This window comes from Nyctibius grandis, chromosome 32 (genome assembly GCF_013368605.1).
Source record: "Nyctibius grandis isolate bNycGra1 chromosome 32, bNycGra1.pri, whole genome shotgun sequence".
Classification (NCBI taxonomy): Eukaryota; Metazoa; Chordata; class Aves; order Nyctibiiformes; family Nyctibiidae; genus Nyctibius; species Nyctibius grandis.
In genome coordinates this window covers 1,456,337-1,481,573 of record NC_090689.1, presented here as the reverse complement: position 1 = coordinate 1,481,573, position 25,237 = coordinate 1,456,337, and positions in this window count along the sequence as shown.

Here is a 25,237-nt window from a genome sequence, read left to right as displayed (position 1 = left end):
GCAGCTGGGGAGCCTGGAGATGCTTTCTGCTGCTGAGGGGCCTGCGCTGGGCTCTGAGCACACCAAGGGCACACGGCTGTGGCCCTTCACTGGTGTCAGACACTGGAGCTTTCTTGTACAGCACAGGGAGGAAAGGTGCCAACTGTATGTATTTATTGCAGAGATTTGGGATCATCTTTTTTCCTTTTTCCTCTTGTGTACTCGCTGAACTTCTCAGTGGAAGTGCCTGTTCCCAGCCGTTGCTGTTGCTTTTAAGCCTGTTGGCGATAGGTTGCTTTTCATAGCGCACTCTGATTGCTAAGGAGTGTGTCTAGGACAGAGGAGAGAACCCTGACTGCCCATCTCTGCCCAAGAGGTTTCCCATAAAACCTCTCTTGGAGGTCTGTTTCTAAATGCAGTCTAGGGAGTTTTAGGGTGCCCTGAGCCCTCTTATGCTGACCAACTTTTTTTTCTCATAAGAAAACTAGAAGATGCTTTTAGCCCATGAGTTAATCGTTTAGCCGTATCAAAGCTTTAAGCTCTCAACAGCAAGCCCATTGTTGAGTTGGATTTTCTGAATAATCCCTTGCAATAAAAGCTACTGTCTTTCCCCAAGAGCTTCAAGGCAATGCAACAACAGTTGCTTGACCAAAAAATAATTCACTACTATGTAATTAGCAGCTCATACAAGAGATAATCGTATTGAAATAAGTATATACTATGGATGGTAATAAGAATTTAAAGCAGTGACATAATCAAAGAGCTCACTCAGAAATTGAAGCATATTGCCTTTTATTTGTAGAACAGCTTACAAAAGTAATACGTGTGTTACAGCTGCATTATCACCATGGACATATTGCAGATGAGCTGTGCAAATAAGTGAGGGTTTACAATAGCTTTGTTTACACCAGTTTTTACACAAACTTTGTAATCACTCAGAGGGTGTCCTTAGGGGCTACTGGAGAATATTGAATATGAAATGTTGCAGTTCTGCATATTCAGGCAGCAACATGATTCTGAGAATCTGTCTAGCCAGCTAAGATACAAACAAGTACTGGGACCTCTCTGTCCTCTCAGAGCTACTCATATACTGGGATATGAGAAAGCAGCAGGCTGAAAACCTGTTTGCTCAATAGGTTCTAATGACAAGTTAAAGACAGCCAGAGGCCCTTTGCAGAGGAGTCATTAGAAATTAAATAGGAGGTGTTTCTCAGGTGCACAGAGTTGTTGGCCTGCTCGGGCTGGTGTCATCTCCCTGTTCAAAGCTGGTGCTGGCTGAACTGTGTATGACTGAAGGAGAAAGAGGTTTGTTGTAAGACACCTGGCTGAAGATTACATCTGTTCTTCTAAAATAAATATATCCTCCTCTATTATCAGCTCTTCAACTATCCATGTATTGAAATCAGCAACTAAGAACCTTGGAAACCTGTCCTTTCCCATCGTGGTTTGCAAACTGAGCTGGTCATCAACATGTGGCCAAAGCTTCTATTTCTAGCTTGCCAAGAAAGCACAAATCCACATACTGCCTGCTCATGTGGGTCGACCTCCCTCTAGCCCATATTTCAGCAAAAATCACTGGTGCGTGGCCATCTAGATAGCTCCTGACATTTCACAGTGTTTCTGATCTATAATGCTTGCCTGCAGAGCTTGGCTAACAAATACGATTGTAAGCTCTGAGCCCACTGTCACAGTAGTTGCTCATTCTGTAATACCACCTTCTCCTGAGAGTGCATAGCTCTACTAGCTTAATTCACACATGCACTTAGATAACACCGTGACATGTGAGACAAAATATAGAGACAGGAATAATTTGTTTCGGCTGTATTTCTAGGTCTAGTGGTTTTCAGTCATGTTAAGCAATCTTTTATCATCAAAGATTTTTTTTTCCCCTGACTTTCGTGGTGCTGTCAGGAAAGCTCGCTCAGCCCCTTACAGTCTAGCTCACAGATATAATAAAGGACCAGGTTCACGCCTGTAATAAATTGGCATTGCTCTGTCTGGAATCGATAAAGCTGTATTGATACATTCCAACTGCAGGCTGCCCCACTGGTGCAAAGCTCAGTGTAGAGCAAGGAGCAAGTTTTAAAACTAAGTAGAGGAGTTTAGAAAACTGTACTCATTTTTCTGCTCTGCACCCTAATCGTTCAAAAGAAACCTTACTCACCAGAGCCAGAATTAGAAACATTTATTAGGAAAATGTGGCAAGAGCAGGGAAGTGTGTGTCTGATAATTAAGATCAATTTCTGTGTCAGAGCACTCCTATTTTAACTGAAAACCTGCACAATATCCAGATCCCAGTGCAATGTTCTCTGCCGAGGCATTCATGCTTATGCTGGACTTGGGTAATTTTGTTGTTCTATCACAAATTTCATCCCTGTTTTCTCTGAGTATTTGTGTTTCAGTATGTTCAATATATTTTAAACAGCTTTACTGAATGTGCGGGCAGTCAGTGACACCGGACATCAACTCTGTTTTGTTAAAGATCATCCAAATTAATAAAAGTTAACAGTTATTTGTGATATCAGATAGCTTTGATCTCTGACCTTGATTTATGTACTTTTGCCATTGGTCTGAACACAGCGTTTCTGTGATGAGATACATAGCACTCCCATCATTGTTATGTGCCAGGAAAACTCCTGGATTGCAACAAAGCTGAAGTGTAGTTGCTAAATACACAGCTTTTTATCATTTAGCAAAATGGAGAAAGATCAGGGGGAAGAGCATGTTAACTGGAGCCAGAGGGGTTGACCCCAAAGTCCATGAAGGTTAATAGAAGTCTTCCAAATGGTTTCAGACAACCTTGTGGAGAAATGCAAAAGTCTTATGTCCAGACAGGGCTTTGTAGGATCACACTGGTACGTGTTGATGAGGCAACATCAGCATGGACGATATCATGGTGGAATAAAACAGAAGTGTGCACCCACCTTTTTTTCAAACCATTTTGTCATCTCTGTGAAGATGAGTTCAATGTGAGTCTTCGTATCCTGGAGATTATTCCTCACCTCAGTGAATATGATATAATTTAACGTAATGGAGGACATGCACCTGTAGCCGTAGTTTCTGATCTTGTAGATTATTTCACTGGGCATCAGATAAACGGGATAAAAAATGAGAAATCTAAAGTAAAGTGTGAATTTTAGAAATGCAGTGAGCACGACTTAACTTTCCTTGCATCAAAAGTACAGCGGGAACAGGATCAGGCCATGTCTGAGAGCTCCTGAAAATCTCATTATGTATTTCCTTTTTATTATTTACATCTTTTATATATATCATGTAGTGCCAGTCTAATAGCAGTAGATAAGAATGACTTCTTTTTTTACACAGATCCTTTAATTTAGAGACACCCAGCAGTATTCTAGTGTTCAGGTTCTTTCCTCCACTGTTTGTAAATCAAAGTCTTAAGCTGTAGTGCTTTATTGAATACAGTGACAAATAGGGATGAACTGCATTCTCCTCTGTAGTCATGAAACTGATTTAATATTTCAATTAATCTTTGCTACAGCTTCTGCAAAAATATATGTGAATACATTCTGAGCAAGTCATCTTCAGGCTTAAATAAATACTAACATAAATATCACGCAATTTATTTGTTCTCTTTATATCACTCTTGCAGTCTAATGTAAGTATTGCTTCTACCAACCAGAACACAGTAGTATCAGATGAGATTGCCTTAACAAAGGGATTTTCACATTTTCGTTAAATACTTTTGCATTCATAGTCTGGTTTCCGTATCCACTGAAATGGTTCTTCACAGCTTTGCAGAGGATGGAAATTCTATCGTAATCTATCCTTTAATATCAAATTAAAATAAAAAATGTTTTTAAGTAAGTGAAATTTTTCTTTCTGGAAAAGAGAAAAGGACAGGCTCGCATTGTTAGGGCTTTTCTTATTTTCCCTCTGATACAAGATTGCAGAGGGGCCGACAAGATTTCATGCAGCATTTTTGTGTATGTGCATTTTTTGATGTGAAGTACTATGGTTCATGTTTTTTCTGGAATGATCCTTCATGGTCATAATTTGATGAAGAGGAAACACACAGCTCCTACTAGACTGTGCTAGGGTAGTCTAGAAGTGACAAGATGGATGGGTATAAGAATGGATGCATTGTTAGTATAAGATTTCTGAAGTCTAATGCTTTTTGAATAAGTACTTTTCCTCTAAACCAGAATCTTAAATTCACTAAATGTAGCAAGCGATTAACTGTGCATTAACGTGCTATTTGTGGAAGCACATGGTATGAATCCCCTGCTCCCAAGCTCACCAAAGGCCTCACCCTGCAGTCCTTGCAATCCTTGGCAAGGAATTTACTGACTTCAGTAGATTTTAGATCATTGCGTAGTAGTCTTCTACTATGAACGATAAAAAGTTGGATTAAAATTAGGGTTTGAGTGTTTTGTGAAATATAATAGACTATCCTGAAAAGTAGTCTCTAATGAAAATAAATAAAGAAAATAGTATATGGGGAAAGGGGCTGCTTTCTCTCGTCCTGGGTCTGCCCTTCTGGGTATTCTTTCAGTACTAGTTTGTGACCTAGTGATGACTTTGAACTCTAATGCTGCTAGAGATCCTAAGTAAGGCCCCTGTCAGGTAGTGATGGCCACAAGCAGCAAAGCCCTTGCTCAGGACCTCCACACTGCATTGCAGGCACAGTGCAAGATTCATTTCTTCACATTTTTCAGAGGGAGTCAGAAAGCTGGTTTTGTTCTAAACCCACAACTGATCCTATTTGTAAGAGTCCTAGGGAAATACTCCGGTGCTACAGAGTTATAGTAACAAAAAAGAGGGTGAGCTCCCCTGTTGCAGGCCGTGCACTGAAGAGTGGTCAAACTGCCCAGATAAAGGTGATGGCACTTCCCTGTGCGTACTCTGAGCAGCAGTTACTGGTTTTCCTTACTACAGAGCATACGACTTGTAAATGATACTTCCCCGTGTACATGACTGCAAAAGACAGACATATTTAAACCACTGGAATGAAAAAGCACCCAGCATACAGGGTTGAAGGAATAGTTGAAATATAGATATCTTTTTCTCCTCTGTTTCCTCCCAGTCTCCCCATTCTGCTAACTTTACAGTTTAAGAAATAGAGTTAAGAGCCTTAAACTACCTCGCAGTGCAGCTTTTTGAGCTCAGCTGTAATTGAAAAAGCTGGGTCCTCACTTGGGCTGATGAGGGAAAGAGAAGATTCTCTTTGAAGTGGACCTGGTGAAGAGGGGAACTGGTAAACTGGGAGAGCCTGCTGGGAGAAGTGGTGCAGATTACATCTGTCTTCTTGGTAAAAGCAAGCACACTTAGTGCTTATTATTCCACTTGACAATGTAGAGACATATTAGGCTCTAAAATATTTGTGGAAACAGCAGGTACAGCTAAGGTAGTTCTTTCATCTATCGCTAACGAAAAATGTACAAAAACGTTCAGGGGCAGCACTGTTATCTGTGCGTTTGATGCTTTTAGAGTCATTAGACAATTATGTGGCTCCGAACAAGAAGTCTAACTTGGGACCCCCATCTGTAAACTTCAGTTACGGCACAGTGTATCTGTCCATTTATTAGGTGGTGCTTTGACACTTGGGCTCACTGGTCTCTGCTTTCCCACTGTTGCTTGCCAGATGGAATTTAAGTCTTGTTCCATTAAGCCCTAAAAGGCTTGGCCCATGTTTGACTTTCTTGCCTTGGGGTACTATCATGCACCCAGAAGAGGCCCAGGAGACATCACTGCCATGCTCCAAAAGTTACTGAGACCTTTGCGGTGAATCTGCTATGAGGAGTAATAGATTCTTTCCCCCTCTCAAAACAGAATCTCAGTGTCTTGGCCCTCCTGGCACAAGAAAACATTCTTCCCTTCTTGCACACATCTAAAGAAGGGATGGGGTGAGCTGGGTCAAGGCTGTGTGGAGGTGAATCTTACCTTAGAGGGACAGCTGACCAAAGCTGATGTGTATACTCGCCCGGTGAGGAGCTGTGAGGTGGGCAGGGAGAACCTGTAGTACTTCAAGTTGTGTGTGGCGTATCTGAAGTCGAAGGAAATGTGAAAGGAAATGAAAAATTAAGCTCCCAAGAAAGGTAAATGCTGATATGCTGATATTCAGTGAACATCCAACTATGTTGAAAGCATGGATCAAATATGATATTGGCATAACATTGGCCCCATGAAGCTGATGATAATTCTATCCTACTGCTGCTACCAAGTTGTGTGCACAATTATAGAGGTCCAGTACAATTAGTGTCAGCTAAATTAGGTTAAGAACAATCAACAGAGACTGTCATTTTGTGTGTCAGTTTAGATCACACAGGGGCTTTTTATAAATCTCAATGGGAAGAAAAATAGTTGGTTCTTTTCCATTTTGGTTCACACAGCAAGGGCACAGATGTCTGGCATTTTTTCAGTCGCGTTTTTGCAAGTGGCACCATGATGCCACAGGGTGCAGTGCCAAGCTGGCATCCTCGCACTCCTCTATCCCAGCTCAGGGCTCCAGCAGCAGATGAAGTCCTCACTTGTTCCTCCTCTCACCTGCCAGCGTGGGCTCGCAGTGGGCAAACATGGGACAGACCTATTTAAAAACAGAACATTGCTCTTTTCATGCCGCCTTCTATGAAGCAATCTCCAATATGTGCTGGGACTATACTCCTTTTTAAACCCAGCAGGCAGCTGCTCTGCATGCAAGAGATGGGTCTGATCTCTCTTTCTCACTTGGGGCTAACTAGTCTTTAGGGCTGAGGAAAGGGGTGGCATGTACCTGCTGTGGCCGGCTGAGACCGCTCAGCTTCTCCCTGTACCCCCTGCAATCCCGAAAGGCTTTCAGCTCCCTTCCTGCGCACTGGCTGGGCCTGGCGCCTCCTCCCTGCTCGGCTCCCTGGGCAGAGGCACAACGGGGCTTTAAATTTTGGAGACACAGGAGGGAAATCTCAGAAGGAAGGAAGACAAGGAGAGGAGAAGCCAAGTACTGAATGTGAGGGGAGTGTAACACAAGGCTGCAACTCTTGTCCCATTTGCAAGCTTTGCCCAGTTTGCCAGGTGCTTTGTGTCTTCTCCCATTCACTCCACTCTCCATCTGCACTGGACTGAGCCAGTCGGACCCCTTGCTGCCGATGCCAGCAGCCTTTCTTGTTCTGTATGAGTTTTGTTTTCCAGCATTTTTTTCCATGTTATGTCACATTAGCAAAGATCTCCTTGGACACATGCTGCCTGCCTTCTTCTGCCACATAAGTATCTCTGCGGAGGGGCGGAAACTTTACTGCTGCCAGAGCAGGGCAGGGGACCCAGGCTCCAAGCCCCTCTCCAGCTCTGCACTCCCTGCAGAAAAGCCAGTTAGTTGCTGCCCACATGCACTGCTGGTGAGCACCGCGAGAGGCCTGTCCCCTGGGAACCAGCTGTGACCACCAGCTCATCCCTGAGCAGATCCTGAGGATCTGTCACAAGGCAAAATCATTGTAGATGATGAGAAGCAGCAGCATGGTTGCTTTTTGTGTGTGCCCTCCTTTCTAAAGCCCTCTGCCAGCAAAGCTACTCTGAATTCACGGTAGCACGATCAGACTGCAGAAGGGCAGAAGAGTGTATCAGTGGATTAGCTTTTCAGTCATTTACGTGTTAAGGGTTAAATGTGGCACGCAAAGCCTGTTTGAATGCCCTTTAAGCATCCCTTAAGCTTCCTGCTTTCCCTGCTTCTCCTTGATGCATAGCCAGGGCTTTGCCCTGCTGAGAGGCCAGAAGCCTATGTGAAGCTGCCAGCTCTGCGTACAGCCCAGGGCAGAGCAGGAGGGACGGAGCGTGTGGCTGCCTGCTGACAGCCCACAGCTGCCATGGCCTGGCATTGTGACAGGCACGGCGGCCAGGCTGGGGCACGGTCACGCTGCTCTGACTTGCCTTTGCAGTTCTCAGCAGTTCACAAGAGCGGTGAGGATCCTGCGTATGCCAAGTGGAGCTTGGCAGGAGCGGGATGTTGTACTGTGTCCAGTTTTGGGCCCCACACTTCAAGAAAGATGTTGAGGTGTTGGAGCGAGTCCAGAGGAGGTGGTGGAGTCACCATCTCTGGATGTGTTTAAGAAAAGACTGGACATGGCACTCAGTGCCATGGTCTAGTTGACATGGTGGTGTCAGGGCAGTGGTTGGACTCGATGATCCCAGAGGGCTCTTCCAACCTGGTTGATTCTGTGATTCTGTATTATACCATGGCTGTCTGGGTGGTCAGTGGGCTCCTGGAGAACAGATTTGGTGACCTCTCATGGTTCACACGTTGAAGCAAAGCAAACGAGTGCTGTATAGACACCGACATGGGTGAGCACTGCTAGGGATCAGTGTGCTCCAGTGTGTAGTCAAAGCCTATACAGTGGCCTGGTATTTTCTTCAGAAATCTCTCTGCCTCTGGAAGGGCCCCTGGCACTGGGAGTCCTCGTCTGGCCATGATGGTGCTTTGCCTGGGTCAGTGCTGATCCAGCCCTTGGAAAAGAGGATCCTCAGGGAGGGCAATAGCAGCTGTAGCTTGTGCTAAGCTAGAGAGGTGCCTAAGCTCAATGTCAGCCTGCAAACTACTGCGGGTGCCTGCTGGAACGCTCCAGATGGAGCCAGCTCTGGCCAGCACATTGGTGTTAATCAGTCTGTTGTTTTGGTCATGCGTTACTTGTACAGCAGCAAAGAGACAGACCCACCTTTCTGAAAGAAAAACAGCTTTGAATTTCCTGTACTGAGGTGTCCAAGCTTCCATATTGATTCTGACAGCTTTCCCAAGCGCCTGGGGTAGTGGAAGCAAATAGTTCCTTGTTTTACTGACATAGGAGAAAAATCAGTATCTCCATGCAGATTGGATCTTTTTTCCTGTGATTAAATGATATTGCATCCACAAAAGTCATTAGAGTTCCAAATACTTTGCAATTAATCATGAAGAAAATAAATGAATCATTGATTTAACATTAAGAGAGCTTTTTTTTTTGGCAGTGTATTCTCCTGCCAACTTACGTTATCAGTAACTATTCAATAAAGAATAAAATCATACATTTGATCTGTTTTAGCACGTGCCTCAAACTTTATAAATGTCAATACAGACACAGCCGGGCAAGTCTTCTTGCTGGTTGTGAGCTCTAGCTGACAATATATCTAGCAATAAAGGTTTTCAAGAGAAAGCAGTGATGGATATAGCTTTCTGATTTGTCCGTTGATACAGTTTGGGCAGATGCATATATATTTGCATGGCTCAGGGATAGCTCTTTGAGTGAGAAGGGGTATGCATGGAGGTGGTAGGGAGATACTGTCTGGCCTACATGGAAAGACGTACTAGCTTTTTGTCAGTAGAGTGTGTGCATGTGTGTGAAAAACTGCTTATGAGCATGTGCCCAAAAGTCCACAGAGGTGTTGGTGCTGTTGGCTGAGTGTGTATTTGTGTCCATATGTAAACTGCCTTCACAGGAAAGGAAATCCAGAGAACTTTACCAATACTGCATATGTACGTAAAAGGTGAAGGGTATGAACTTAAGCACTCAAAAATTAGGAAATGTGCTCAGTGCTCTGTAACTGACCTGTAGATTTGACTTTTGTGTATGAGACAGTGCGACTTCTGGACAAAGGTCTCCCTGCTGTTGGGATAGTTGGCATTCATTACGTAGAACCAAATGGAAGTGAAGAAGGCTGCAGCAGGCAAGGGTGGGGAGAGGTGTGAGCCTCCCACTCCATGCTCTGCATCTGCCATGTCCAGTGACCGTGTGACCACACGCAGCTGGATCAGCTTGCCGATCTGGAAGGAAATGTCAGTTTTATTTTGGTGTGTTACTTTTCTATGAGCTCAGTGAGCTGGATCCATGCACTGCACAGTTGCACCACCTGAGGCAAGAGAGGTTGCCAAAGCATGTGTCAAGAACAGGAGAGAAGGGAGAACAGGACCACTTGTTTGAACAAGAGCCCGCAGGTAGACTGGATGTAATGAAATCCAAAGGCGTAGCCTTAGAAGGGAATATCGCTCGTGTGTCTAATGGAGCACAGTCACGTGGCAGCCTTTTCTTCGTTAACGTGCTCTCTCTACCCCAGCCAATTCCCCATCCTCAATTTACAGAAACATCATTGTACTGAGATTTTCACTCATCTGTGAATACCATCTTTGGCCACTGGTTCACAATGGGTTAGTTCCTGTGCAGGTGCATGTGCAAACACAGAGGACCGTGCACTGGGAACGAGGTGGTCGAACCAGGGCTGGTTCGTTTCCTTCTTTTTCCTTGCAAACAAGATATTACAGATAATCACTGGATAAGATAAAGAAGCACATCAGAGAAAATACTAGAAATAACAGAAAAGGTGCCCTCAATTTAGGACAGAAGAGTATTTGGGCATCTGATGTGTATTTATATCAGAGAAAACTGTTAAAAGGCTAGGGATTTATCCAGCGTAAGAAAAAAGTGCAGTAGTCTATAATGTGCCGTAGTAAGATCCTGAAACTTTATGCACATGAATATTCACCACTGAAGTTAATGATACTGCTTTTCAAGTCAGATACTTGATTTTATGTGCCTTGCTCAATCAGAGCCCGTTGTGTCAACTTCTCTTAATGACTGTTGCTTGGATTTGGTCATAGAAAGTTTTTATGGGGCTCCAAGGTTAACCTACCAGTATCTTTCTTTTCTTCCATCCCCAAAGTGCCATAATAACTTCAAGCTTCCTTTGTACCTTGTTTTATGTTTTTGTCAGCTGTATTGGTCCTTGAGCTTAAAAATATTCTCCATGCCTATAATACATGAGAGGGGGAGGGAAGGCAATTGGGGCCAGAGTATAATTACCCTCTTCTATAGCTGTTGGTGCATTTCAAGTCCCAGTATCACCTACAGGTGAACTAAAATGTCAAGCTTATAAAAATATAAAAATTGGTAAAATATGTATATATCCATAAATCTATTTAAGCAGAATCGGTGACGGATGAGTGCGTTTAAATTTTAGAACCTTATTTCTGCTAACTTACTGGAAGAGGAATCCCATAATTCACTGGAGAGTCTCATTCTTGTGAATTACTGTCTTCATAATTTAAGGAATATTTCATCTCATGAAGATGATCTCCAGCCACCGTAACCTGTATTTGGCTTCCAGCTATATTTCTTTTTCTTCCTTAATGTATATGATCTTCTGCAGTTTAGTTCAGAAAATTGGAGTCCCTGCTTTCTAGTTTCTGGAACTTGTTTATCAAGAGTACTATCTCAGCAGACACAGTACAGCAGTATGACCAGCTTCTATTTTCTCCCTCCTCCCTTGTCATCGTCACTTGTTTACTTCACCAGCATTACCTGCAGCTCCTGAGCAGCAGTGTCTGTATCTTACCTCTAAAGGAGGTGACCTGGCAGTGCCTCAAGCACACATGATGTGCTCACAAGGAAGCCCTTTAGTATGCCTAAATGTCCAGACATTAAACTAGTGACCAGTGGTTTGGTCTTACGGGTAAAACACTGGGCCTGGTGACAGGATGACAGCCGAATTCCTGGCCCTTCCACCCCTTGGGCATGTTACTGGTCATTCTGTGACCTCCGCAAAGTGGAGGATAATGTCTTCTACCCCTTGCCTGTTTGTCTTAGGCACTGCAGGGACTTCAGGCTGTGTAATTACACCTGCTGCACCTGCCACAGGGACCCTAACCTTAGCTGGGCTTCTGAGTGCTGAGTAAAGTTCATCCTGGAGCGACCAGTTTAGAGAGGATCCAGTCTTTGTGACGCAGATGTTTAATATTTTGCTCCTTATTTACAAATGCTGTAGCTCTGGTAAATGCTGCAGTTGGCAAGGAAGAGCTTTAAGGAGCAGTGTGGTGGAGGTAAGGAGGGAGCATCGGGCCAGGCACGAGGCTGGGCTCTAACCACAGTGTTCGGTCCAGGGCACCAGGAAGGAGGGAGTCCCCAAGCTGGCCTGGAGCACGTGATTCCCAATGTAAATCCTCCTGGGAAGAAGCCCTGTGCTCTCAAGTCGTGTCTTCCCATCCTTGCTCTGGAAAATGGGGAAGATAATACTTGAGCTATCTTCTCTGAGTGTTGCTTAATATGTGAATACTGCTTTGATCCCATGGAGTGCTGAGGATTATTGCTCTGTATAATCCCTCTAATTCTATTATTCCACAAGTGAAGTGATTCAAATAAAATTGGAAGCATCTTTTATGCAGACCCAGAGCCAAAGTAGAACTGAAATTTTGTATCTGTAGGTAGCGGAAGAAATTAAGCTCAACCACAGAAAACTTTGGTTCTTATGAGTCATCCAAAGTTTGCCAAAATCTGTGGAGTCTTTATGCCAGTGGGCTTTGTATGGGAGCAGCAGAGACAAGTAGGCCAGACAAAATGGAGAAAGAATTGCTATGATACTGCTTTCAGTTCTCCTACATGGTGTTCACTATGCCCCAGATCTTTTTAAAGCTCCTTGCTATTTCTTCTGTTTGACAATCTCCATGGACATAGGAAAGGAATAAAGTAATTTCCACAAAATTACTGATGCTATCCTCTGAGCGAGGCATCAAATCTCAGGTCTGAGTCAGCTCAAATTTCCCCTCAGTTGTATGGCCCGAACCCATCGACAGGCTATGACGATCTGCCTACAAAGTTTTCATTTTGCTTCTTCCCTTGCACTCCTATTTTTCCAAATGTGCCTCTCTGAAACTCTCAGCAATGCTTGTGTCTGATGAGAAGTGGAGCCATTGGAGATGGGTTAGTGGGCAGAGCAAGGATATTTAAAATGGATGATAGATGAACACCATTACAAAGCTATTACCATCACACAATGTGTAGCTTAAATATCTTGAGGTTTTGCTAGTGAAGAAATGACTATGTGAGCAGAAGGCATTAGTATGGGAGTGATTATGCTAATGGGACTGTGCCAGGCTTGTGAGCAAGGCACAGGGGGAGCTGAGGTCCCTGGAAACCTCAGCACCCAGCAACTCAGCCTCGCCATTTGGGGTGGATATGAACAGCATTGTGTCTTCTTTCAGGCCTGATTTCTAATTGCTAATCGAATACCGTGGCTGAGATTTTATTATTGCCTAAGAGTGCCACAGGGTCATGTAAAACTCCAGTCATCAGATGTATACCCCTGTGTGGTGGGGTGTGTCCTGGGGGCTTAGGTTGGTGCACTGGCGGTCCTGGCAGTGACTGGTGCGGAGGTTGGTGTGAGGCGGTGAACAAGGTATGTTCCTTCTTTGCTCATGCCTGACCGAAATCTGTGAGGTACTTTTTGGAAAGGACGAGCACCTTGTCGGGATGTAGCCATGGGAAGCTTCAAGGGCCAGCAAGCACTATACCTGCAGGGCCGCCTCTGAACAGCAAACAGGCGAGTTCCAGTTTAGCTGGCTGCTTGCTCCGGCACCGAGCGACACTGCCTGCCATCCCACAGCCCCCAGTGCCACTGAGTAATAACACAATGGTTTACTTCTTAGTAAATATCTTTTAAACTGATGAATTCAAAAAGCACTTTAGATGACATTTAAAATTTAGAACCAAATGACTGAGCCGTGAATAATGAATCTCGCCCAGCAGATGGATGGCACGTTACCGTGCAATTCTCTCCCGCTCAGTCATTGTCAGCTGAAGCGTTTCTCTCTTCCACTTGGTTTCCCTCCTCCTTCCCCTCCCTCATCCCCAGTAACACACAAGGGCTATTCAGAAATGCTTTATTTTGAAGAGCATGTGCAGAGGGAAACTTTCAAACCAATCAGACCTCATCACAGATCCATTTTTCTCCTTCTCTTCAATCCTTACCTGAGGGTTGGTTATTTCTGATGCCCACCTTTAAGCTGGGGCTTTCTCCGCACATCAGCCCACCCTCACCCAGACACTTGCCCGCAGTGCCCCCAGGTGCTCAGCTCCCCCAGGCAGGCTCTGGATCTGAATTCTGCCATCTCAGACTGAGCTGGCTCACGGGCACCTCAGCACTGGGGAAAAGGAACAGATCCGTGCCCTTTGTGTTGCCAGGCCCCACGAATTAGCCAAAGGGGATAATGAACTAAGCAGGAGGCTCCATCAGATGGGAGCAGGTGATTAGGCTTGAGTTTTCTGATTGCCTTCAGCTGGGAGTCAGGTCTGTAAGGGCTGTATTTCCACTCTAGAAAGGCTAGGGGCTGGCAGCTTTGGTTGGTTGCTGTGTGCTCTGGCCCACTGGATAGGGTGGGGGGAAATTCTTGCAGCATATAAGAAGTCATGCTAAAAAAGGTAAAAATCTCTCTGTATTTATTATGGTATTGGATCCTTTTTGTGTTCTCCTTTTTCATTGATTGAATGTTTCTCTTCAGAGAAATTTTCAACATCATATTGCATATGATCTCCCAGTGCTATTATCTTGTTCCTGAAGGAAACTGTGGAAAGTAGTGATTTTGGTAACTACTCTCAGCTTTTTGAGATGGAAATTATTTCTAGTGGAGGAAGATCAGGCTAGGTGGGCTGCCACTGGACTGACCAGTCAGACTGGAACAAACCAGCAAGGCTGGATGCAAGCCCTTGGGCCCTACTACTGTATTGCTTTCAAGTGCCTGGCAGCTCCCTTGCCTTCCCCTGGCAGTTTAATGCTGCTGTGGTAGTGTTTGAATACTAACCCCAGTAAAGTCCACCTAAGGACAGAAGTAGCAGCAGGGTCAGGCTGGCTCACACACACCTCAAAGCAGAAAGGTTGTGTTTGTTTCTGTTCTGCTAGTTGCTCTGCTAAAAGTAATTTCTCCAAGGTAAAAAAAAAAAAACCTTCATCTATGCCTACTGAAGTCTACTGTTTTGCTTGTGTGCCTTGTCTTATGTTTCTTGAGACTTTTTATATGATTCAGTTAGAAACATTAGTGAAGAAATAACATGTTTTAAGATTGACTTTCAAACTGACTCCCTTGGTTGCCGTATGGGTTCTTAAAACATTTTTTTTCTCTTTTAGGATTTCCCATTGTTCCAACGCCCAGATTAGAGCCTCTTTCATGTGGGAAATGCTTTTCTTCTGTGAAGACTTGCAGAACATTTGCCCAGAGCAGACATGAAGGAAGTGCCCTTGCATGGTAAGTGCCCTCTTGGAGGCCAGTGCTTTGTACTAGGATGAACTTCTAGCTCTGTGTGGTGTCAAGTAGCAATCAATAGCTCTGTTGCTCTGTATTTATGAGGAAGGTAAACAAATGTTGCAAACTATTGTTTACAAACCCTGCTTTCACATCAAGGAGCAAGGTAAAAAAGGGATTTTTTTTTTTTTTTTTTGGTATATGTTAGCTAAGTGTCAAAGCTGCCTCTCCTTAACTCCTTTGTATGCAAAATAATGCAGAGCCAGACTGGAAGATGGAAAATTGTCTTTTTTTTATTTGAAGCAGTAGCAAAGTAGCACCTGAACCTCAGCCCATTCACACTCTGCAAACCTTAGTAAATAATTACTCTCTGCAGAGTTATGTGAAGAGCAATAAAGCTTCTTTTTGTGAGCAGGGAGAAAAAAAATTGGTGAGCTAGGCCCTGTTTTCAATGTGTAGGTATTCCAATGTGGTTACACCTTCCAGCTGGGCTTTGAGGAGAGATTTCCCCTTGAGTATGATGCAGCTGAGGCGTCATAGGAAAGGTCACTGGAATAGGGCCTGTGACTGATTGGAAATGTCTCAATAAAGATGAGGGAGAGGCAGTGTTGCAAGTCCTGGGATTGTTCCAAATAAAATAAGTTTATTTTTTCTAAATGAAAACTGGGAAAACTTAGCTGAGAATTTTAAGTCAGGAAATGGCTTAGTGGTAGGTATTGGATTGCTAATGAGCTGTGAACTTGACTGAACCTAATGTATTGATTAAGGTAATCTTTTCCTGATCTTGTTCTTAACACTTATTTACCCTTAATTAAACTTAAGGAAAAGTACTACTGAAGATATGTGTTTAGGACTCAAAGTAGCTACAACTTTCTACTGGTCAACTCGCTTTGCACTCAAACTACGTAAAAAATACATGACATGGTGCAGTTAGGTATGTAAGGCAAGCTGGTATCATGAATTGGGAAGAGCCTCAGGTTCTGAACTATACACTAGAGTTACATTCAAATCAATCAGTATTCTGTGCATGTATCAGAGCATTCCATCCTGTTACTGAAATGAAGTTTATTGCTGTGGCATGTAGAATAAGTAGCGCTTTTATGTCCCAAACATTGCAGGCTGCAATAGCAAGTGTAAATGGGGTGACTGTAGTTACCAGTGCCTCTGACAGCACCAGAGCAGGATGCGGGCATCGCACTGTATTCAACAGCTATTTGCTAAGGCCTCAGAATTATACATGAATAAATGCTTTCCAAAGGCTAAATAGGCTGTTCTGCTGAATGGGTCTTAACCAGCAGTGTCAACAGCACACAGGCCCACGTGCTAGTCCTTGCATCGCTATTCAAGCTGCTCTGTGAAATAAGGCATCTTTCTGTAGGTCTTTTTTTATTCCATTTGTGCTAGAAAAGCTTGGAGTAACAGTCTCCTAGTGTTAGCATAGTATTTTTACTTTTAATCCTGTCTAAAAGACAGACATTAACCAAAGATCGTTTCTAGGGTACTGATTTAGCTCTTAGGACTATAGTCCTTTTAGACAAATTGACTCCTATTTGCAGCAATCTTGGGGTTTGTTTTTTTTCTTCCTTCCCTCAAAGATGCTTCTTCCCTGGCTGTAAAGCCTTCCCTAACTCCTTACCTCACAGCTCAAAGCAGGAAAAAGGGGCAGGGGGAATAATCAGTGTCTGTATGTGCTCAGAATGCATGATCTCTTGTAAAAGACATTGTATGTCGTTGGAACAGATGCTGAGAATGTGAACTTTGTGTTTCAGAGAGTGATTAGAGAGCATGAGCCTTGGTTCAGCACAGCATTTAAGAGTTTACTTAATTTAAGCAATTGCCTAACAACTCTGGCTTACTTGCAGTCTGTGCTATGTCAGGGCCTAACACTCACACTAGATAAGGTGGTTTGAATTATTAGTTGATTTATTTTACAGAATTTTTTTCTTTTCACTTGGAAAGTGTTCACAACAAACTGGTTTATTGCAACAACAAATGTTCTGGAAACATGATTAATAAAGAGCTTGCAGGACCTGAATTAGCAGGCAAGAAATTGCTTGTATTGATTTACTCTATGGATATGTAAAAACTCTTATTGTGACATGAGCTGCTTCTCCTCTCCCCACAATTCCTGGCAGCAAGTAGAAAGCAAGTTTCCACCAGGTATGGGGGCAGTTCAGACTTTGTTATGTGTGTGATGGCGCAGGTGTGGGGCTGTAAGAAGACAGTAGGGCTCACCGATAAAAGCCAGTGTATTGCAAACTATGGCTAGGAACCAGGAACTGACTCTTCCTTGCACTGTTATTGGCACTGGAATTACTAAAACCGGTTTTGGAGCATATTCTGTTGCTGGCAGGTGTGTTACAGCAGTACAGCTTCTGATCCATGTGAATAATGGACATCGGGAGCTTTCCTGAAATCCTTTAAAAGTAAAACTGTGACCATAAGAGAAAGTTTTCCTGTTACTAACATCCCTTCTCTGGGAGTGTAGGTGGGTTTTTAGTTACGCTGTGAATAGCATAGTGTGAGCCACTGAAAAGCTACTGAGCAGCACAGGTCTGTAGCTTGCCAAACCCAGGCTGGACCAACTCAAACTTTCCCTTCTTTAGGGAGTGCAGCTGACATGGCTGATCTCAGCCTTGCACTGAGAACTGCTGCAAGCGAAGGAGAATGCTCGCTGTCCACTGCGTAACCGATCCTGGGAATGATTTTCTACTTCATTTATTTCGTACAAGAGCTTGCAGTGTCTGAGCTTGGATTAAACACACAGGATGGTTTTGGACATGCCTGAATTTTCACTGAGCATTTGTCTGTGTGCAGTCCTGGCTGCTGATGTAAACTTCATGTGGCACATGCAATGGAGGGTGTAAACCTTCATCTTGCTTCTCATCCAAACCATAAAAATGAGATAATCTGGTTCATCCTATAGCTCATGCTAAAATGAGTCATATGTATGTGTGTATATGCTTATATAGGGGTCATTAGTGAAATTGCTGCTGTTAATAGGTTCCTACAAAATCCCTTCCAAGGGAAGTAAGCCAAATAGCTTTACTCTCTCATCATTCCTACAGAGGCAGCCACTGGGACCCAGCAGGGATGTTAGCATCAGGCAATCTGTGTTTTGAGTGAGACACCAGGAAGCACAGTTTCCTGGGCCAGTATTTCAAGAAAATATATGACAGTGTCTGCTGCTCATGAAAGGCAATGGTGTAGTCAAATACTGAATCAGGACTTTCCCACTGCACAGACTTAGAGGAATCCAGTTTTCCCCACACTGCTGCATTCTAGTGCAAAGCTATTTTGCATTTTCTACTGTAGCCCTAATAGGATTTTTTTTTTGCAGCTAACCCATGCAGGATTTGAGCTCTTTATCATCAGCATGGAAGTCTTCAGGCTAACAAACCCCAAGTCCATTAGCTAGCCTCAGGAATAGATAAGTGAGCTGCTTACACAAGGAAACCACTAAAGACTGTCTTCTATTGTAAGCTGTATTTTAATTTCAATGTTTTAACACACATCATGTTAGATGGAGTTACTACAGGGCGAGCACTGTTTCTAATATCCTGTTAGGGTGATGAATGGGCTAGCACTTCGGAGCAAATCTGGGAGGAAAGGGCACTTATCACTGCTGTATCTTTACTGTTCGAACTTGCATGGAAACTCATTTTGGTGTGCCACCCTGAACTCTGACATTTCTGCCTCATGGCTATTGCACTGTCTGCACTGAGCTTGTTTGTAATGGAGTGTTGAAATAGAGCAGTTGCAAGTGGGCCTCTACACTTGTGGAATAAGTTTAAAAGTATATTAGTTGCCTTATTCTGTAGTACAGTCATGTTCTGAAAGCTCTTCTTAACAGGATAAATAACTTTGTCTTATGAGAATTTTTTGATTGTACTCTTTAGCTAAAGAGCACTTTCACAACTAGCATTAATGACTTGGTTTCTAGCGACAGAGTATTCCAACTTCTTTGAGATCAGTAGCAGTTTGGGCATCAAGTGACTGCAGGACAGCTGGAGCTTTACTTTTAAGCACCTACCATACTGTTATCTGCCCTTGCAATTTTTCCTGTCATTCATAACCCAGGTGTAGAGTAGATTTCGCTTCAACGTAGAATGACTTTGTTATGCAAGGTAATTATTTTCTTCCTTTAATTTCAAATGATGTTTGGGTTTTTTCCCCAATCTGTGACCGAAGTAGCAGCACAGTGTCAGCTGTAGGTGGGATTATGAGCAAGAATCACCAAAGCATATAAATATTAAATATTCACACAGTCAGATGTTGCATGGGGGTTGTCTTCATTAAAGTACCATATTATTAGCTTCCATTATGTTGCTCTCCTGCGGTGCAAGCATTCTGGATCAGAACAGACCTGCCATTTCACATGTGCTCCAGCTGTTCCCTTCACCCACCACAGTCAAGTTTAGTATTTTCTTATTTTTAATCAGTTACGTGTGTGGAAAGAAAAAAAAAAAAAAAAAAAGGCAAGCAGAGGGAGATTGTTAGATTGTTTCCAGCATGAAGAAGCTGGGTGAGACCACAGAAGGGCCCTAGAAAGCTTTTTCACAGCTGTGTGAAATGTGGAGCTGCAAGGCTGACTCATTTCCTTGACCGCTCATTGTGATGGACCAACAGGACACTTGCCTTTGTCCCTGACACTTTGGTTTCTGTGAGCACTGATTTCTGCCCCATTTTCTAGTCTCCTTTTGTTCTTGCTCTTCTGTTTGCTGGGCTATTTATTATTCTGATTTTGGTTTTACCGTCCTTCATCCATATATTTCCCATCTCCTTATGTCTCATCTTAAAACTACACATGGTTCAGGGCTCTGACTGATGGCCTCAGGATGCCTGGTCATGGCTTTGATGCATGTCATAGTCAAGCAAGCTGAAATCCCAACACAAATCAGTGCACAATCTGACACAACTCTTGTGTTTGTCACGCAGTGAGGAAAAGCTGTGCTGAGTGGAGCCAAAGCAACAATGAAATCGGTGTCCCTTCATAAGGACTGGTCCAGGGCCCCCCATGACAGTACCTGTACTGCATGCATGTGCCCTGCCTGCCTCTGGCAGCTCTGGAGGCCCCTTTATCCGTGCTCAGTGGCACACTGGCACTGGGGCACTGTGCTTTTGTACGTTGTCTTCTGCCAGCATCAGGCCTCCTTCATCCAGCAGAGCCCTCCCAGAATAGGTGTACATCCATCCTGGGGAACGTCCTGACAGTGGGGGTGATCTGTGGGTATCGCACTGATGTTCAGAAGCTCTTACCTGGTGGTGTTTGGATCCTTCAGCCATGCCATATTTGAGGTAGGGGTGTGCAGAGCAGGACTCCTGCTCTGTTTTGAAAGCCTGCTCCATCTTACAAAGAACTGGCATAATCATGACTGCAAACCTGAATGCCAAGCTGTTCCTTGTGCTTCACTGGCAACTTTGACTAGTTGCACAGCACTTTGCAGAAAGCTTGCTGACAGCACCACAAACACTTGCTGGCCTGTGCGCAGGAATATCCCAACTCCGCGTATGCAACCAACAGAGAGTGTAAGCTTCTGTTTCTCTCTTTCTTTGAACCATCTTTCTGCTTCAAATAACCTTCAGAGAAAGTGATTCAAAACCTCCATATCAAAATCATATACCCTGTGGTCATTAAGAACTGCAGAATAAGCCAGATTTGTCTTGTAGCAGGGCTGAGGGGAGGGAGTGGGGGCTGCTGCTCTCATGTTGCTTGTCACGCTGTTAGAATGGAGTAGGGCCTGGGAAAGTGGCACTAGGCTGATACTGGCCAAGCAGAGTGGCATTTAAAGGTCCTTATGCTCTAGCTATGCCTCATCAGCCTGTACAACAGTAGCTGCTTCCGTATTGCTTCAAACCCTGCTGTGAGGGAGCAATCCAGCCCCTGCAGTATCATTTGGGAAGAAGGATGGGTTATAGCTCTGGAGGTTTGATAGTGGATCACCAGTACTTAAAATCTGAGAACTCTGTATAGTCTGGAGGCCTTTATAGCTGTGCTGAATTACCACTGGCCTAAAATATTGCCAGAATGCATTACTTGTCTCTGGAAGCCATTTGTTTTCATTTACTGCATGAAGTAAAACCGGCCCAGGGTTACAAACAGCTCAGTCTGTGCTGGGGCTGTAATTCTGTTGCGCTGGTAAATGCCATCGTCGCTTGTAAGTGCCACTGTCACTGACATAACACAAGCAGCTCAGCTGGCTTCTCTAGCGTGGTGGTGGAGCATAGGTGCTTGGGTCTTATGGAAGTGGATGTTTAGACCTAGCTTGGCAGAGGATTTAAGGAAGGGATGCATAGGGAGGGTTCTTGTGACAGGCCTTGGAGAGAGGATGTGCGTAAGAGGTAGCAGAGCGAGGCTTCCCGTGCTTCTGGGGGCACTGCCTGTCTCTTGTGTTTGAGTAGTCTGTACAAAGACCAAACCTGAATTGGAAGGAAGAGACTCAGTGTGGTGAGCGGAGGCTGGTCACTAGTGGAGTATCCCGGGGGCTGGTACTGGGGTCAGTACTGATTAACATTTTTGCTAATGGTATGGCTGATAGGACAGAGTGCACCCTCAGCAGGTTTGCAGATGATGCCAAACTGGGAGGAGTGGTTGGTACACCAGAGGGTTGTGCTGCCATTCATAGTAACTTTGATGGGCTGGAGCAATGGGACAACAGGGCCTTCATGGTATTAAGCAAAGGGAAATGCTGAGTCCTGCCCCTAAGGAGAAATAACCCCACCTACCAGTACACTCTGGGGGCTGACTGGCTGGAAAGCAGCTCTGCAGAAAAGGACCTGGGAGTCTTGGTGGACACCAAGTTGAGCAGGAGCCAGCAGTGTACCCTTAGTGGCAAAGGTGGCCAACAGCATCATGGGCTGCATTAGGAGTGCTGCCAGCAGGCTGACAGGAATGATCCTTCCCCTCTGCTCAGCACTGGTGAGGCCACATCTGGAGCACTGGGTCCAGTGCTGGTACTGAAAGTACCAGTACAAGAAAGACATGGACTTACAGGAGCAATTTCAGCAAAGGGACACAAAGATGATTAAGGGCTTGGTGCATCTCTCCTTTAAGAAGAAGCTGAGAGAGCTCAGATTCTTCACCTTGTGAAGAAGGCAGCTGAGGAAAGGTCTTATCAATGTGTTTAAACCCCTGATGGGATGAGTAAAGAAGATTGAGCCAGATGCTTCTCAGTTGTTCCCAGTGAAAACAGCAAGAGGCAATGGACACAAAGTGAAATTCAGAAAATTCAATTTAAATGTAAGAGAACTCTTTTACTGTGAGTGGGGCCAAATCCTGGAACAGGTTGCCCAGAGAGGCTGTGGAGTCTCCATCCTGAGAGAGATTCAAAACCTGACTGGCCAGAGTCCTGAGGAACCTGCTCTAGGTGACCCTGCTTTGAGCAAGGCATTGGACTAGATGATCTCCAGAGGTGCCTTCCAAGCTCAGCCCTTCTGTGATTCCCTGAAAAGGCAGTGGTTCAGTGCAGGCTCAGTAGTTAGAGCACTGTCTTTAACATAACAACATAACTCAATGCTCTGCTCTTATTCCAAGAGGCCTGTCAGCAATCTAACTTCGAAATCTGCATTTCCTGGATTAGGAGATCACCCATGGAGGTAGACTCTCATTTCCTGAAATGGTAAGAGCCCAACAGATAAGCAAAGGGCAAAAGCTGGTGCAATCTGTTGGTTATATAACCACATAAATATAACAGTCCCTTTTCTTAGCATCAGGTACTTACTCTGTAATTGGTATCACTTAGTGTAAAGCGTTGTTCTCCATTTCCCCTCTCAGTTTTAATGGCTGATGTAATTGCAGTTTTGCAAACCGTGGTAGCATACCAATGCGGTCGCTTCTGTATCAAGTGCTTGGCACTATTCACGATATGCTAGTGTAAGACTTGGATGATCGCAGAAATAGGACCAAATTGTGGATGCAGACAACTTGTTTGGTATCGTGAAAGGCACAAATACTAAGACAGCCCTTGAGAAAGAGACCCACAGTAGTTTTAAAAAAAAAAAAAGATATTTTTCTACATGAATTATGGTTTTTATTTCAGGTACAAAAATTGCTGCACTATTAAGCCAACTACCTGAATTTTCATATGGGATAGGCAGAAAATTCCACTATAAAGAGAAACTGCAGATAGTGGGATGCAGAAAAGTTAAGAAATGTGTTAGTTTGAAAATCCGTAACTGCTGTAAGGTGTACGTGTCGGGTGTTTGAGCCAGCGCTTCAGCTACAATTGCAGAGCTTGTGGGGAGGATCTAGTTTCACTGAACATGCTCACCTGTGTAATAACTGACTTGGCTATGAGCTCCACCAGGCTTTGGGGCTGCTTCTGTCTCTGCTGTATTCAGGGTGGAAAATGAGCTACTCAATATAAAGAGCAATCTGATAATCTGACCCTGCTGGAGAATGAAAATTGCTCCCTCTTCCATAGTCCTGGCTGTGGTGCCTAGCTGGTCGCAGTGCCATTTGCTGTGTTTCGCACGTGTGCCCACCACATGGTATACAGTTAGCCTTGGCAGGTCACTCACTAGGTGACTTTTGGATAGAAATGAGATGATCATAAACTCAGTCTGAAGCTGTGTTCAAATGGCTTGCACCTGATGCACTGAGGACAACTGCTTAATTAGAGGAATATCATAGAAAAGAAGATGAGATGTAGGACGGAAATGAAGGTTTTCATTCAACCTTGCCTCAGGAGTTGACCAAACTCAAATGTTATTTACTTTTTCATTTTATTATGTCCTGTGAGAACCCCTGCCTGCCACCTGGTCTCCCACCGCAAAGATGTGCAGAATTGAAGATGCAGTGGAGGTACCAGGCATGACCGCGGGGGAGTGAACTGATGCCTGTGGATTTGCCACTTGGTGTTAGTTATCCCCTTAAGCTGTAGGGCAAAAAGCTTGCTGGATCATGGGAAAGTAAGCTTAGCTGGGGGAGCGGGGATCGTACCTGAAACATCTGCATGTCTGAATAATGCTGTCAGAAGAGTTGCTCAGAAGAATAGGAAGTTTCCTGCAAGAAATATTCATAAAATCTCATCTTTGTCTGCTTTGTACTGGACACTGATGTTTCCAGTTTTGGGGTGGGGGAAGAGGAGAGAAATTGCTGTCCTTCATTGTAAGTGGTCAGCAGAAGAGTGAAAGCTCCTGCTTGGAAATGCAGGCAAGGTCCTCCTGAGAGCTGTCCTTTGAAAACTTTCCACAGAAAAGAATAGGGATTAGCTCTGATCTGAATATTAACTCAGTTTTAGTAAACAAAGTATGCTTTCATCTGCAGTGAGGTCCCAACTAAAATGCGCTTGCAACTGTTTATACCAGCGGTATTTAGGACCTCACCATCAGTTCAGTGCAGGGACAGGACACTTCCTTTCTCTGGAATTGCCTCACCATGTTTCATTAACTCAGCTTTACTGGGATTTGATCAAAACCATAATCTCACCTCCCTGCCCACAGTGCCTTACTGTCTTTAACAGAAACAATCAAACACAGCTCAGCTTCTCATTTTCCCCATGTGCCGCTGAAATATAGTGCAGCGTGCTGCAACATCTGTAGGTAATTCCATGCATGAAGGAGTATATTGATGCATCTGCAAAATACTAGACTGGGGTCACTTCTGAAGCATTTGGTAGTACTTCTGTTGAAGGGAGAAGCAGACTCTTGCTTACAGCACAGGCGTTTCCTTTACTTAAATGGATCTCTGAGAGCCTTCATTAGCTGTAAAACCAGGGTGCAAGCTGGCATGGGGCTTCCTTAGCCTTCTGCAGATTTTGGCCTTTTTTCTTGCACCATGTATAGACAAATCCAGCAAGTTTGGAGGGTTCCCCCACTTCACCTCCAAATGACTAATCTGTTCTTGGGAGCTTTGTGTTTTTACAAAACTGTTGGCCTATCCAACAAGACAAGTGCTTGAAGACGCACAGTGTGCACGCCGTTCAAGTCAACGCAGTTCTTTCCACGCCTAAAGCTGAGCACACTGCTTGGGCCAGCACACTGAGAGCGCTGGAATAATGGAAATATTTCTGCATTTCTTTTTTGCAATGAGGACAAAGAAAGCACTAAAAATGTTTGTTCTGCTAAATTGACATATGCCCATCCCAGGAAGTAGTTGTGCTTTGCATGGGTTGAATTTATGTGAGGTTTGCTATTGCAGTTACGTAAGGAAAACAGATCCCAGCCTGACTGATCGTAAGTGCATAGCTTGAACAGCAGTTAGTTCCACTGATAGGTTATCTGAAGAGCTGCCAGAGATATTGATCAGGAAAAAAGCTGTTTGGAATAGTGACATCTGAAACAATTGGTTTTAAA